The 15,939-nt window shown below is 50.0% G+C and overlaps 1 non-coding gene across 1 annotated transcript; it reads left to right on the top strand.

Annotated features, from left to right (window-relative positions):
- The first annotated feature begins 1,369 nt into the window (after window positions 1–1,369).
- On the top strand, window positions 1,370–1,523 carry LOC138570720 (5.8S ribosomal RNA). Its single transcript, XR_011303754.1, has one exon. It is a non-coding gene; the product is annotated as a 5.8S ribosomal RNA (ribosomal RNA).
- Window positions 1,524–15,939: the final 14,416 nt, after the last annotated feature.

Genomic DNA, 15,939 nt, shown 5'->3' on the forward strand with positions numbered 1-15,939 from the left:
GCACGCGCACTACACTGAACAAATCAGTGTGTGTCTACCCTTCGCTGACAGGTTCGGGTTACCCGCTGATCCCCGTTTGTTATAGGTATCGCAATTATTTTCCATGAACAAGGAATTCCAAGTAAGTGCGGGCCATAAACTTGCGTTGATTAAGCCCCTGCCCTTTGTATACACTGCCCATTGCTACTACTGATTGGATTATTTAGTGAAGTCCTCGGATCAGCCTTGCTGGTGTTGGCAGCTGCCCTGGCAGAGCGCCAAGAAGACTATCAAACTTGACTATCCAGAGGAAGTAAAAGTCATAACGAGTCATAACAAGGTTTCCGTAGGTGACCCTGCAGATGGATCATTAACGGCGGAGCAGCCGGAGGGAGAGCTGTTGGTCCGACCTCAGTTGCGCCCCACACATGCACACCCACAGCCCGGGGTGCCCCTCGCACTATGGTCTGACCAGCAGAGTGGTCTCCGGCCGGGGCGCTTGTGGGGCCAGGCGCTGGCGAATGGGATCCCTTCCACCGGAGGGGGCCCACGACCCAGCAGACAGACATGGATGTCCAGCAGGATTGGGTTGACCTCCCGGGACATCCCCAACCATGCACTGGAGAGGGAACCCAGAGTGGCCCTCCCTCTCCTCTCCATGCCTCCCTCTGAGCCACTGTGCCGGAAGTGCACGCTCCTCTCTCTGACCTGCATGCAGGTGGGTGTTGGTGGGTGCACCCTGGTCGTCAGGTAAGTCCCAAGTCAGGGCAGCCGGGAGCCAAGGGAAACCTGGCTGTTCCCGAAGGACACCGCCCCACGTGGACATGGGCCTGGCAAGCCAGGTGAGCTCTGTGCCAGGGTGCAGCTGGGCCTACTGAACGGGCGGGCATCGAGGTTCCAGCCACCCACTGCAATGGGTGAGTGATGGCTAAGCCCACCGGTGGGCCGGGCAACCTTCCCTCATGCCCAGGTACTTGGAGCTCGGCCTCATGCTGCTAGGCTGCGGTTTGAAGGCTCTAGCGGTCCCAACCGACCCCAGGTCCATGCCGCCTCTGGCCCTCGTCTTCATCCCCCCGAAAGGGGAGCAGGAGGTTACGGTCAGGGAACGATGAGTGGATCAGGCCGGGTGGGCCGGCGGTGGAGCGGCCTGCCTCCGTCACCATGCGAAGCCCCCACCCCCCCTGTCTTGCTGCTGAAGATGGTGGGTAGGCTTCCCGGGCTGATCGCCTGGATTTGTTTTTGTTTTAAAACCACCATGGTCTTGGCCGAGTCCCAAGTGGACGCCGGGCCATCTCGCCATGCAGGCAGGCAGGACAGGTGGTGCTGTCTCCCCCACCGTCTCCTGCACCGGCTGGTTCGTGCCGACATCAGGAACAAAAAAGCTGCCTGTGACTCTTGACCGTGGAGCACTCGGCTTGCGTGTCAATGAATAACGCAGCTAGCTGTGAGAATTAGTGTGAATTGCAGGACACGTTGATCATCAACACTTTGAATGCACAATGCAACCCTGGTTTCCTCCTGGGGCTATGCCTGTCTGAGGGTTGCTTAAACATCAATACCCCAGGTTCCCCTCCTGAGGCATGGCTGGGGCTATCGCAGTGACCCTGTTCCCATCGCCTCCCTATGGTCAAAACCTGATCAGTACCGTCGCAGGATCCTTGGACCTGGCGCACAGGCTTGTTGCCAGCGCGTCCCAGCCTTCCCGTTGCCCTTAGTTGTGTAGTTTCGGGAGGACCAGGTGCCCATTGTGCCCCGGTGGTGGTGGAAGGCCTTAAAAGACCACAGATCGGGACAGCACACACTATGCTGCACCGGTGGAATGGGGCTGGGGAAACCCCCCTGTACAGCCCTGTGGCTGAGGCTGGCCGCCCTCATCTCTGACTCCCTGACTACGACCTCAGATCAGACGTGGTAACCCGCATATTACTAAGGGGAGGAAAAGAAACTAACCAGGATTCTCTCAATAACGACAAGTGAAGATGGAAGAGTCCAGCACTGAAGTCTGGGAATGCAGCCCAAAGTGGGTGGTAAACTCCTTCTAAGGCTATATACGGGCGCAAGACTGATAGCCAACAAGTACCATTAGGGAAAGTTGAGAAGAACTTTGAAGAAAGAGTTCAAGAGGGTGTGAAACCGCTGAGAGATAAATTAATGGGTTCCATGCAGTCCGTCTGGAAGATTCAACACAGTGGGCAGGTCGTTACCTGGAATGGCATTTCCACTCACAGGACCACAGCCCGGGTGAATTTCCTCTGTGGTGGTGTACCGCGACTGGCTCTGGGTCAGCTGGGAAGGCACTGGAGGGCAGGTGGCTCTCCGCTCTGGCAGAGAATGTTACAGCCCCCTGGCAGCAGTTTTGCTCTGTCTGTGGGGCCGAGGGAGATTGACCGCTGCCGCTCACTCCTCTGGCAACCGTCCCGGTCCCTCTCGGGGGTTGCCGGGGGTCAGGGTCCCTTGCTCCCGGTGTGACTGTCGACTAGGGTGGACTGTCCTCAGTGCACCCCAAACGTGTTGCGCCACTCTGCCAGGCGGGGAGGCTTAAGAATGAAGCCAGAGGTCTGCAGTGATGTTGGTTACCTAACCGATCCGTCTTGAAACATGGACCAATGAGTCTAACACGTGCGCAAGTCGGAGGGCCAAATGAAACCCTGTGGCATAATGAAGGTGAGGGCCGGTGCGCATCGGCTGAGGTGGGATCCCATTACAGCATTGCGACGGGCGCACCACAGGCCTGTCTCTCCCGCTCTGTCGGGGAGGTGGAGCATTAGTGTGTGTGATAGGACCCGAAAGATGGTGAACTATACCTGGGCAGGGCGAAGCCAGAGGAATCTCTGGTGGAGGTCCGCAGCGGTGCTGACGTGGACATCGGTCGTTCGACCTGGGTATAGGGGCGAATAATCGAACCATCTAGTAGCTGGTTCCCGCTGAAATTTCCCTCAGGATAGCTTACTATTATTATTATTGTAAAAATGTATATAGCGCAACTAAGGCCCAAATGCGTCTAGGCGCTAGCAGGAGGGGGCGAGCTCAGAATACTCAGGTACCAAATGCACTAACAGAGAGGGACAAAACGATTAAACAGATGCGTCTTCAGGGCTCTCCTGAAGGGAAGTTAGTCAATCAAAGTTCTTAAGTCTAAAAGAAGGGCATTCCATCGGCTGGGTTGCAAGACAGAGAAGGAACGACCACTGAGGCGTTTGCGGTGTAATTTAGGAATCCTAAGAAGCTTGTGAGAATCCGACTGTAAATTTCTCGTGGGGCAATATCTTTCCAATTTGTTTTTCAGAAAGTGAGGACTCACGTTATGCAAGGCTCAATGGAAAACACACAGAATCTTGAAACCAATACGAGACGCCACCGGAAGCCAATGCAAATGATGTAGCAAAGCTAAAGAGAGAGTTAGCCGAGGCGCCCTAAGCGCCAGTCGTGCTGTAGTATTCTGCAGGACTTGCAACCGCTGAATCTGGTACTTAGGTTGTCCCATATAAATGCGTTACAGTAGTCCAGCGAGCTGATTGTGGTGGATGTCAACAGAGTTTTCCGGTTTTCGGCGGGAAGCAAAGGAATAATTTTCTTTAAGGCCTTCAGTCTTCCGAACCCAGCGCTGCAAATGGCAGAGATCTAAGCCTCTCGTAACCTGTTAGCTAGGAGTTTAACTCCAAGACTTTTCACAGAGGCACAAGGGGATGGGCAAGGGACAAGTGACTTCGGCCAGAACTGCGAATTCCAGAGGTGGTTCGTTTCCTGGGGTTCAACCACCAGGACCTCTGTTTTACTGCCATTTAGTTGCAGCCAGTTGGCGGCCATCCAGTTTCCCACTTTCTCTAAACAGTCACACAGCTTCTCGGGAGGCGCAGCCTGTGAAGAGTCCAACCGGAATATAAGCTGTGTATCATCCACGTAAGAGTAGAAAAGAACTCCACACGTAGTGATGAGGTCCACCTAGTAACCACACATACAAATTAAAGAGAAAGGGAGACAGGGCTGACCTCTGAGGGACTTCACAGAGTAACTCCACCCGAGAAGAGTAGCAGGTCTGGAAGGAGACCGCTTGAGCACGACCGGTCAAAAAAGAGCAAAACCATCTTCGAACCTGTAGTGACGGAGATGGGTGCTCTTGCGGCGTCCAGTGCGGTAACGCAAGTGATCCTGGTGAAGCTGGCGGGAGCCCCGGGGAGAGTTCTCTTTTCTTTGTGAATGGCAGGACACCCTGGTTTGGGTTCGCCCTGAGAGAGAGGCCTGAGCCTTGGAAAGCGTCACGGTTCTGGTGGCTTCTGGTGAGCTCTCACTGGTCCTTAAAAATCCCAGGGAGACGGTGTAAATCTCACGAGGGGCCGTACCCTTATCCACAACAGGTCTCCATGGTGAATAGCCTTTGGCATGTTGGAACAACGTAGGTAAGGGAAGTTGGTAAAACAGATCCGTAGCTCCGGGTGTCATGACCCTCAGCCCTGATCCCCACTGGCAAGCCTATTGGCCAGGTGGAATCAGGGCTCGGGTCAATAATAAGGCCTGGCATCTACTTCTCAGGCCCTCTTGGGGCCAGTCCTGGCGCCTTTGGCGCCAGGCTCATCAGTAAGGAAAGACATCTGCTTGGGGAACTACTTTATTTAGGCTTTCAGCCAACATGGAGGCATCCACATAACTTGATTCCTAGAACCAACCTATGCGGTCTAGTGTTTTGGGTGTGGTGGCCTAGGGACTACTTTACAGTGGCTTTTTAAACCACACCCGAACAAGACAACACGCTTTGCGTTACTTTGCTACTTTCCGGACCTGCACAAAAAACCAAGAACATCGTTAGCAGCAGAATCTTACCTGCATTCATCATCCTTCACTGCTCACAGCTCCTGAGCAGCTCTGTTGGTGGAGTTCACTGCCCGGATCGAAGGACCTGAGAAAAGGAGGAAGACATCATTAAAGCAGGTAGTGGAGACATTAGAACCACAAAGCGCTTAAAGACTTATCTGGTTGGTTGCTTTTCAGCCGGCATAGCTCCGGAACTCCATCTGCACTGGGAACTCACCGCGACCTACGAAAAGACAAAAGCACAGGTCAGTGAGGACAAGACATCGCTGCGCTACGCAAAGCGCCTCCTTACTGCATCATATCGCTATAATGCGCCATCATCTCCCGGTGAGAACCAACACATCCAGTTCTCCAAGCGGACACTCCGCGCTCATAGGGAGATAGAAAAAGAGACATTTAAAACAGAGAAAAGGCATGCAAGAATTACGACGCCATCAATCGTAATAAGACCTACCTGAAAGACACTACAAGGGCAGCAGTCAGTGAAGTAACTGGACCGCCCGCGCCCACAAAAGACAACACGCCCCTGCCCAGAGAGCAAGATGGAGAGCCCACCAATTCCGACAACCAGGTGAGGAGAGAACCTGGAGGGGCTGGAAACAAAAGGGAGGCGGGGGAAAACTTACCTTGGTCACCTAGTCCTAATATAGTCTTAATTTCCAGGTGGAATCCCATCGACACCGAGACCACACCAGGGAATCATTGGGAAGGGCACCAACGACCAATTGGCTGGGTGGCGTCCCCGTGGATACCAGGTGAGCGTAACACAGGGATAAGGATTGGCTCTATAAGCTGGGTTGGTCAGGCTGGGGCATGAAGCGGGGCTGTGCATGCACAACAGCTGAATGAAGTGTCTCCCCCCTGGAGGCGGTGCAGACTCTGGGCACAAGCCGGACCCTTCCTGTGGATTGCCCCAGCTGCGGTGGTCGCCTCTCTCCGTTCCCCTCCCAGGGTGCAGGGCCTGCATTCTGCCTCTGCCGATGCCTAGCAGCTGACTTAGAACTGGTGCGGACTAGGGGGATTCGACTGTTTAAATAAAGCAAAGCATCGCGAAGGCCCATGGTGGGTGTTGACGCAATGTCATTTCTGCTCAGTGCTATGAATGTCAAAGTGAAGAAATTCAATGAAGCGCAGGTAAATGCCTGGAGTAACTTGAAGAAATTCAATGAAGTGCGGGTAAACACCTGGAGTAACTATGACTCTCTTATCCTTTCTCAGTCATAGTGACCCTTACCTTTGTGTGGTCCTGCTTGTAGCTATCCCTGTAGGACGAGTCCTTGTAGGAGGAGTCTGTTGGTGGGAGTAACTATGACTCTCTTAACCTTTCTCAGTCATATTGACCAGTGTTCCCTCTAAGCTGTGCGCATGTGCGCTTGCCCAGCTTCCTTCTGGGTGCCGCTCAGCAGATTTTTAGCACCGCACACAGAGAATTCTCACCTATTCAAACATATTTAATAATAAACAAGCCACAGCAATTAATTGAAATTTGCTTTTTCTTAAAATAAGCAATTAGTCTTGATATTCTGCTAATTTGCATTACAATACTATGCAAGGGTGACCGTAAACACCTGAACTTCCTGACAGCAAAATACACACAAGAGGTTAAAAACTAATATGAAAACCTGGCTCCATGAACAGAAGAATCTAACCAAGATACACCTGCACATATTAACCAAATAATGTTCCCTCCCCACCCATGACTCCTAAATTTGATTCTACCACACTTTGACCTTATGACTTAAATTCTTAAAATGCCTATAATATGTTGAGGCATTAAATATGCCTTTCTCGCAAAATATTGTGGGTCTGCAAATATCACTGAGCGTTTACTGCTACAATCCCTCACTTTTTACAGTGCTCTATCAACTAGTATTGAAGGCTAAGGTAGGGGCTGGTGAAGGGTTTGCGTGGAAGAGCACAGGTCAACACTCCTTGTGGGTGATTAACAACGCAGCACATTTAAAAAACCAAGTCAGACGTTTCGGCAGTACATTGAAAGAAATGTGTTGCTTGTTTGCTAAAGGATAGGAAATTCTAGTACCCGTCTAGACAACAGCACCTTCTTTTTCTTTCTATGCTCAGCTGCTGAGGGCTTTTCAATATAACCATGTGCTCTGTATCGTCTCTTGCATCTCCATAACTCATAAAAAAGAATTACAGAAGAGGGATCCATAGTTACAGAAGAAGGGACTCAATCTGTTTTATCACTTGAGATGTTATGCCATTAACTTAAAAGGCATATATATGTGATTTTCTTACACAGGGATCCATAATAAACATCAATACAGCTCTTGCTTAATTTGTCTAGGCTCTGGCGTGGAAGGGTGGGCAAAACTATAGACTACATTATGTTCCCTGTCATTTCACTTTCTATGTCAGGGTTACAAGCAAGGCTCTAATCAGATTTTGCTCCCTACTTGGAGTCAAATGATTTTTCAGAGAGTAAAAAAGTAAGTAGCATTGCCAATAGGGATACTTTCCGCTTATTAAAAGATGTTGTTCCCCTTAGAATTCCTGTTGAGATCAGGCATTAATATTATTAGAGTTCCTTCCTATGCCACTGCTCTGTACAGGTTACTAATTCAAAACAATATCAGTGGAGCTTTGTGGGTTGAAGCAACAAAATGTTAATTGTTTCTTGTTTTTGTTGGGCACATTTTCATTTTTAAGGAGTAAACATTGATGGTGTATATGTCTCTCAGCTGTAAGGCTGGCGTTATCACTACCCAAAGGACAACGTAATGTGGATAATAAGAAGAGGCACAGGAATATTTGATCATCATATTCTGAGGTGCAGTTATTCTGATGCAATTATCATCCTTACACAAGGTATTAGAAGCATGTTCTCCTGGCCCTAGAAATGACTAAATAAATAAATAAAAGTGGCACTTGAACTCATATCAGCATGTTTTTTGACACATTGCCTTTAATTGCCATTAATCCATCAGAACATGTTTTATTATGTCTGAATTTCTTGACAGCCACATCAGTTTATGACAAGAGGGATTTGTATGTTGTAGTATACAAGTGATTTTCCAGTGGCATAAAATGTTTGCAAGGTACTGTGGCAGATGTTGAAGTCTTGGACTGGTTGATGAGTTTTCTGTTTGATCACATATGGCATATTCTATTTTAGCCTATGTGTTTGATAAAGTGTTGTAAGATTTGTCAAGAATTGCAGTGGCTGGGAAAAGGAAATTCCTTTCCAAACTCTCTTCTGTGAAGGTAGTTCACTAAATACGCATGCTCACAAAGTGGCTTACCTCATTAATCAGTTGCGCACATGGAAAATGTGCGCACAACAGCAAACCATTTCCGCACATAGAGAACAATAATTAGAGGGAACATTGATATTGACCCTTACCTCCGTGTGGTCCCACTGGTAACTATCCCTGTATGACAAGTCCTTATTGGAGGAGTCTGTTTGGGGATAGGCAAAAAGGGTATATCATCTCCACCTATACGGACCATGGTCTGATAGCTAGGTGTGCCAAGAGAAATGGTGAATCGAAACTAATACATTCCAAATGAGGTATTTCCTAGATCAACAAAACCTCATTAGGAAGTTGGGGTTGCTTCCTCTCACAAATACAAAAACTACACACTGGTTTTGATGGATAGGATTGAGTCGATAGAGAAGGTAGACGCAGTTAGGCGCAGATAGACGCAGATAGGCATCGTAAATCGCTTGCAAGATATGCTCAACCACCCAGTTTAATTGGTGATGTGCAAGGCATCAAGATCTCAGCATTAAGGCACAAAGAGATTGAGGGAGTTCCTTATTTATTTTATTTTTTAGATTTGTGAAGCACACTTACAGCCCAAAGGCATCGATGCGCTGTTGCAAGATGAAGTCTTTGTCTTAGTTACAGGAGGGGGTGCTTTGCTCGAGGTTACAGTGAGCATACGCCTGACAGAGTGAGGCGAACATGGTTACATAGATCATACAGTCAAATATGTCATATGTTATCAGTCTGGGTTACATAGATGGTTAAGCCACGTGCCCTGCTTAGACAAATAGCAATGTTTTACTGCTTTCCGGAAGGCTATGCGCGGGTCTATGCTTCTGAGGTGAGGTGGTAGGGAATTCCAGTAAGTGGCAGCGATAGCAGGAAAGCTGGAGCCTCCGGCACGAGCCCTCAGGGATTTAGGGACGGTGATTCGATTGGTATATGCGGTTCCGGTGGGTCTGTCTGTGGTAGGGTTGGCTATTCTCTGAGATAGGTATTGGGGGCAGTCTTATGGATGCATTTGTTAGGGCTACGGTTTGGAAAATTATGCGTTCTTTGATGGGGAATCAATAAACTTGTCTCCTGGTTACTGAAATGTGATCTCTTTTTGATATGCCAGTGGCAGCCCTGAGTGCGTTATTTTGAATGGTCTGAAGTTTACTGATATTTTTAGAGGCGGTGCCAGCTAGAAGGGCATTGCAGTAATCAAGCCAAGACCCGATTATTGCCCTCGTTATGGTGATGCAATTTTGCTCTGACAAGAAAGGTCTAGCTGCATTGATTAGTTTTGAGTGATAGGCTGCAGCGGACGCGATGGCGTTAACCTGTCTGATCATTGAAAAGTTGGAGTCTAGGTATACCCCAAGGTTTTGACAGCCTGTGAGACAGGGATTTGACAATTGTCGATTGTCAATGAGCAGTACTGTTTGTCAAGTTTCTGCAGGGTTGCAGGTGCCCCTATAAGAAGTTCGTTTTTTTTCACCGTTAAGACACAGGCAGTTTTCTGCCATTCAGATTTGGATGGTTGAATAGATAGAGTTAAGGGTTTCGGTGTCTGACTCATAGTTGCCAGTAAGGGGGATCAAGACCTACGTGTCATCAGCATAATTAGTATATGTGATGCCTAGTGCATCCAGCATGTTGAAGAGTGACCTTGTGAACAAGTTGTCTAGGGTGGGCGAAATGCATGAGCCCTGCGGGACTCTGCATTTGATAAGACTGGGGTGGTCTGGAGAAAGGATGTGATCCAAGCTGTGGCTCTGGGGGAGAAATTGGCCGTGGCTGGGAGATGGTGGCACAGAGTGTTGTGGGCAAACCAAGTCAAACGTTGCGGACAGGTCAAGGAGCAGAAGGGCTGGTTTGCCTGAGTCTCTGAAGTCATGGCTGGGAGATGGTGGCACAGAGTGTTGTGGGCAAACCAAGTCAAACGTTGCGGACAGGTCAAGGAGCAGAAGGGCTGGTTTGCCTGAGTCTCTGAAGTCATTTGGTTTTTGAGGTCCAGAAGTGCCGTTTCTGTGCCATGGCTTGGACAGAAGCCTGACTGATGGAGACCAAGTAGGTTATTAGCCCTGAGGAATTTCTGGACTTGCAGGTAAGCTGCTTTGTCGAGGATCTTTTAGAGGAATGGGACTGTGGTGATGGGTCTGTAGTTTCCTGAAATGGTTGGGTCGAGGGATGGTTTCTTAAGGAGAGGGCGTACTCAGGCTTTTTTGAGGCTGGAAGGGACATGTCCTGTTGCAAAAGAGGCATTTATAAAGGCAGTGAGGAAGGGTGCAAGGGTGGGGGTGCATTCTTTGATGAGATGAGAGAGGCAGGCATCCCCTTTACAGAATGTGGGTTTAATAGATTTCAAGAGAGCGATGACATCTTGTGCTTTAATTTCCTTGAAGGAGAAGGATATGGATTCGCTGGACGTGCTAGAGTAGGTGCTACTGTAGTGGTTAGATATTTGGTGGCTAAGGCCCTGTTAGTGTGCGAGTATTTTATTTTGAAGGATGTTAAGCTTATCAAGCATTGCGGTCTGGATACTATTACACCAGTCTTCATTCTTGGTGATAAACGGTTGTGTAGGGGCGGGGTTTTCCAACTCCCTAAAGATGGCAAAGATTTCTTTGGAGTCAGAGTGTGCGTTTGCTATCCTAGTGTTGAATGATGTAGCTTTGGCTTTGATTATGGCAGTTTTGTATTCTTTAGAGATAGTTTGAATGCTAGTTTGGACATGTCATTTGGTTTGGCTAGCCAAGTGGAGTGAGCTGCCCTTTTCTTAGAGCGTAACTGAAAGAGCTCAGGCGAGGACCAGGCGTTGCTGTGCTTAGTCCGCTTGGCTTTCCTTAGTGTGAGTGGAGCAATGGCGTTGATGGCTTTTGAAATAATGGTGCTGAAGATGGTTGCAAAAGTTTCAGGGTCACTGGAAAAGGGGGTTGTAGTGCTGGCACCTGGAGGTATGGAGTGAGCCTGTCCTTGGTGAGCTGACGGGAGCTCCTTGTGAGAGCTGGGGGAATGGATTTACTTGTCTCAGGGGTCCTTTGGCGATGTTAAGGGCGAAACGAATGGCGTGGTGGTCAGACCATGGAATGGGCAAGATGGCTGTGATGGTGAGGGGACAGTTGTGGTGAGCAACCCAGACCAGGGTGCGTCCTTTGATATGGGTAGGCTCAGTGACAGCTTGTATACATCCTAGGGTGGCCAGGACTTTGTTCAGTGAGGTTGCTTGGTGGTCATGCGGTCAGAGGAATACCATGAGATGGACTAGGAATTGACGTCGGACTGCTGACATTCTTGAATCAGTGACAGGTGGGGAGTTTGAATGGGGCTAACTTGCAGTTACTTTGCCAACTGTTAGGTGTAGATCAGCTGCATGAGCAGCATCTCAGTGATATTTTGGCATGAAAATAGTTGCAATTGCTTTGGAACAATTATCTTGCTTTATTGGGTCCTAGCCTAATACTCTGCTTTCCCATTTTTTTTTTTAAACTTTAGTTTTTATTGGCATTTTCATTAATACAACAAACAATTGAAAGAACTTAAGAAACCCCCTACTCCCCCTCTCTCCCTTCCCCCACCCAAACCCCCCGTCCCCCCTCCCTGTGTCCAGATTCGCCTAGGGAGACTCCCAATGATCTCCCCGTATCTTGTACCTCGGAGATGATGCGAATCGTGACCGTGTCACCGATTGACTTAATGCCGCCGTTGCCCAGGTCGTGGGTTCCCAGGTCGATTTGTCTTGCCGTCCGTGGGTAATCCCGTCCCATACGGGCCGATGGCCATATCTCGGGTTCAGTGAACATCCCATCCCCAGGATTGCTGCACTCCATACCAGTTCGTGAGGAATGAACTAGTGTCATTGTTCACCATAGAAGTTAATTTGTCCATCAGGAACATGTTTTTCACCTTTTTCAGCCAGTCCTCCTTTGAGGGGGCCTTCGGGCTCTTCCATTTCTGGGCGAGGGCTACCCTTCCCGTCCTCAGCATGGTTTCCCACATCCTTGGATATTGGTGTAGCTCTGTTTCCTCCGGGGGAAGGCCCAGTAACATTATTAGGGGATTGAGGGGTAAACGCTCCTCAGTTACTTCCGCTATCCAGTCCCTCACTGACCCCCAGTAGGCCTGAACTTTCGGGCAAAGCCACCACATGTAGGCTCTGGAGCCTATCTGTCCACACCCTGTCGGGCACCTCGGTGACACCCCCGGAAACATGTTCGACAATTTGACGGGGTCCCTGTGCCACCCCTGTAGCATTGTTGCACCCCTGTAAAGTTGTGTTCCATGTCTGAGGTGAATAGGTTCCTATGAAATGCTATCTTGAATATTCTAGCCCAGGCGTCCTCTGAGATTTCTTCACCTGCCAGGTTATTCCAGAACGTGCGAAAGCTCCTCCTGCCTTGAAGGTTGCAGGTATTTAAGATTTTATACATACTGGAAACCGCTCCCTTTCTGGAGGTCGCTGAGTCGAGGAGTTTCTCGAAGGGGGTCAACTGTCTCCTCAAGTTTGGGCCCGATGATTGGTTACAGAGGATGCCCTTCAGTCGTAGGTATTCGAAGATGGAAAGCGACCCTCGTCTGAGAGCGTCCCTCAGGTCCTCGTAGGATAAGAATTCTCCCTCTCTGAACATCTGCCCGGCCCACTCCATTCCCATGTCCGACCAGTTCTGGGAGTGCCGGAACCCACTACTTCCCAGTTTAAGGGGGTGGCCCCAGAGAGAGGTCATCGGGGACGGCCATGTGGTGAGGTAAGCTGTCCTGGGGCCCTCTCTCCAGATGTCCCAGAGGACTCCCAGGGTCAGGTGGGACCGTAGGTGTTTCGGGATCGTGCTGCGAGGAGCCCACAGAAGGTCACAGACCTTTAGGGGGTGGGCGTCCATGTCTTCCAAGTATGACCAATACGTTCCCAGGCCCTCTTTCATGTGCTCCAGGAGGACGCGCAGTTGGGCGGTGCAGTAATACAGGTGAAAGTCCGGGAACCTGAATCCCCCTTCCTCCCTCCTCAGAGTCAGCATGGCCCTTCCGGTTCTTGGGGTTTTCCCCTGCCATACGAAATCGCGAACCCCATTCTGTAGATCTCTAAATGTCTGTGCTGGGACGCTGGTCGGGAGAGTTGTGAAAAGATACAGGAGCCGTGGTAATATGTTCATCTTAACTGCAGTCATTCAGCCATACCACGAGAGGATCATCTTGCCCCATCTCCTCAAATCCGATGTGATCTCCGCCATCATGGGGTCGTAATTAGCGGTTCCCAATTTTGATATGTCTCTAGTAAGAAGTACCCCCAGGTACCGTATGTCATGATGCCTACCTCCAAGGAGCCAGGTCCGACCCAGCAACCCCAGAGGCAGGCATCATTTCCCCCAGGGAAGTGCCAGCGGGCCCAAGCTGGGGCCCTTTGGACACAGTCCTGGCGCCTTAGGCACCAGGCTCATGTTGGACCCCTGTCCTGGCGCCTTAGGCGCCAGGCTCATAAAGCTAGACATGGGTTCAAGTGTTTTAAGGTGCACTTACCTGATGCAGACCATGCTGCTACATCCAGGCCCTCTTGAGGCCTGAATGGAACTACTTTACCTGTGGACCTACTTTCCCCTGGGTGTGGTCGGGGAAGGATACATACCTGATCGGTGAAAGGATACATACCTGGAACTTCTTCCAAAGCTATTTAAACCACGCCCGATCAGCAACTCACGCTTCGCGTTGTTCTGCTCCTCGCAGCTGGACGCTCACCGTGTCAGCTCCTGCATCTGGACTTCAGCCACGCCTGTCAGCATCCTGGGTCACCTGCTAAGAGAGAATTGGAGAGAAAGAAGACCTTACCTGCTAAAGCTGCATCACGGAGACTTCACACCGACGATCCTGAAAGGGAAGACATCATTTTAAAAGCATTTCGCTTCGATCGCTGCAGCGCTGCATTTCACTCACCTTTCCTGGGCACCTCCATCTTCAGCAGCGATCATCCGGATCCGCAGCCACTTCCCAGAGCCTAGAGAGAAAAAGACAAGAACACAAGGTGAGAGAAGGAAGGGAATAGGAAAAGCTCAGTTTCCTTCTAAGACTTACCTGTTGGGTCATTCCCATTTCATTTCGGGTCCTGCCGCTTCCTGGCATTCCGGACCCCGGCCCCTATGGGGAAAAAAAGACAAAGACATTGAATGAGCGAATGAAAAGACATTACCCGAACGCTCATCCAGAACTTACCTGTCATTTACTGGAACTGCACGTTTCACTTCGGGTCGGCGCCATATCTCCGGCATTCCGAACCCCGGCCCCTGAGGGGAAAAAAGACATAAGCGATTAGCGCTTGCTGCAATAAGACAATGAACATTATTATAAGGCATGAACTTTTGAACTTGCTATAGAACTCTTACAGCGCCTTACCTGAATAGTCAAGCTTATTTGAACTCCCATCAAACCTTAATCCAGTGAAGTAACTGGGTTTCAACGCGCCCCTGCATTAGAAGCAGGATGGAGAACTCATCCTTCCAGACCCTAAGGTGAGACTTCACGGGGAATCGAGGAAGGGTAACGTAGAGGGCTGGAAGGGAGGGGGAGGCTTGAGCATTATTCCGTCAGTAGGTAATACTCCCTTTTCACGCACAGGGGAATATTCCTGCGAGCCAGTGAGTCCATCTTCAGAGTCCTGCGCTTCACCATAGAAGAAGCATCAGCACTCGAAGCCAGACCTGCGCCTCCGTGGGAATCAGGTGAGCGTGACACCGTATAGCAACGTTCCCCACTTTAATCCCGTGAAATCTATCCAGGGGATCTAGCACTGGGTCTAATGTTCTCATTGGGAGCAAGACAGATTTTGCCATGTTAATTTTTAGACTAGAGAAGCGCCCAAATGCGGCCACCAGGGCCAGGAAGGGGGGGAGCAAGGTTACAGGATCCACCAGATAGGCCAGAATATCGTCCGCAAACAGGGAGAGCTTGAATTCAACCTCCCCCCTTCTGATTCCCTTAATGTCCGGGTGAGCCCTAATCGCTATTGCCAATGCCTCCATCGTAAGGACATATATCAGGGGGGAGAGTGGGCAACCCTGCCTCGTCCCTTGGGAGAGGGGGAAAGATTCTGACAGCTTCCCATTAATCTGAACCCTTGCCATGGGGGCTCTGTAGAGGGCGGTTACCCAACTCATGATGTGAGTCCCGAAGCCCATTCTCTGGAGGAGGAGCTCCATATAGCGCCACTCGACCCTGTCGAAGGCTTTCTCCGAGTTCAGGGAGAGAACACATGCATGGAGCTCCGATGTTTGAGCGAAATGGAGCAGGTCTTTGTTTTGCGAATATTATCTGACCCTTGCCTTCCTCTAATGAAGCCCACCTGGTCCCCATGGACTAGCTTCGGCATTATTCCCTCCATCCACCTCCCCACCACCTTGGCCAAGATTTTAATATCAATATTTAATAGTGATATGGGGCGATAGGAGGAACATTCCGCGAGATCCTTCCCTTCTTTAGGCAGTACCGCTATTACGGCCCCCATCATGGATTCGGGGAGGATGCCCCCCTCCAGCACGGCGTTGAAAACTCTCACTAGGTACGGGGCCAGGGAGGAGCGAAATCTCTTGTAGAAAAAGACAGTGAAGCCGTCTTCCCTGAGAGAAGTTCCCACCTTCATCCCACTAATCACCTTGTCCACCTCATCCTCGGTTACCGGACTCTCCAACCCCTCTGCCATCTCCCTCGAAAGGGCTGGGATCTGTATAGAGTTCAGTAAGTCTTCTATCTGGGTATCATCTCCGTCATATTCGAATGAATAGAGGGTTTTGTAGCATTGGCGAAAGGCTTCTCCGATATGGGGAGAATCACAGCCAAGGAGCCCCTGGGCGTCTCTCACCTCCTTCACCCTTCTGCTTCTCTGGACCTCCCTCAACTTCCAGGCTAGGATCCTATTCGCTTTGTCCCCTTTATCGTAGTATTTTTGTTTTACCAT

Source organism: Ambystoma mexicanum, chromosome 2q (genome assembly GCF_040938575.1).
Source record: "Ambystoma mexicanum isolate Mex_15411 chromosome 2q, UKY_AmexF1_1, whole genome shotgun sequence".
Taxonomy (NCBI): domain Eukaryota; kingdom Metazoa; phylum Chordata; class Amphibia; order Caudata; family Ambystomatidae; genus Ambystoma; species Ambystoma mexicanum.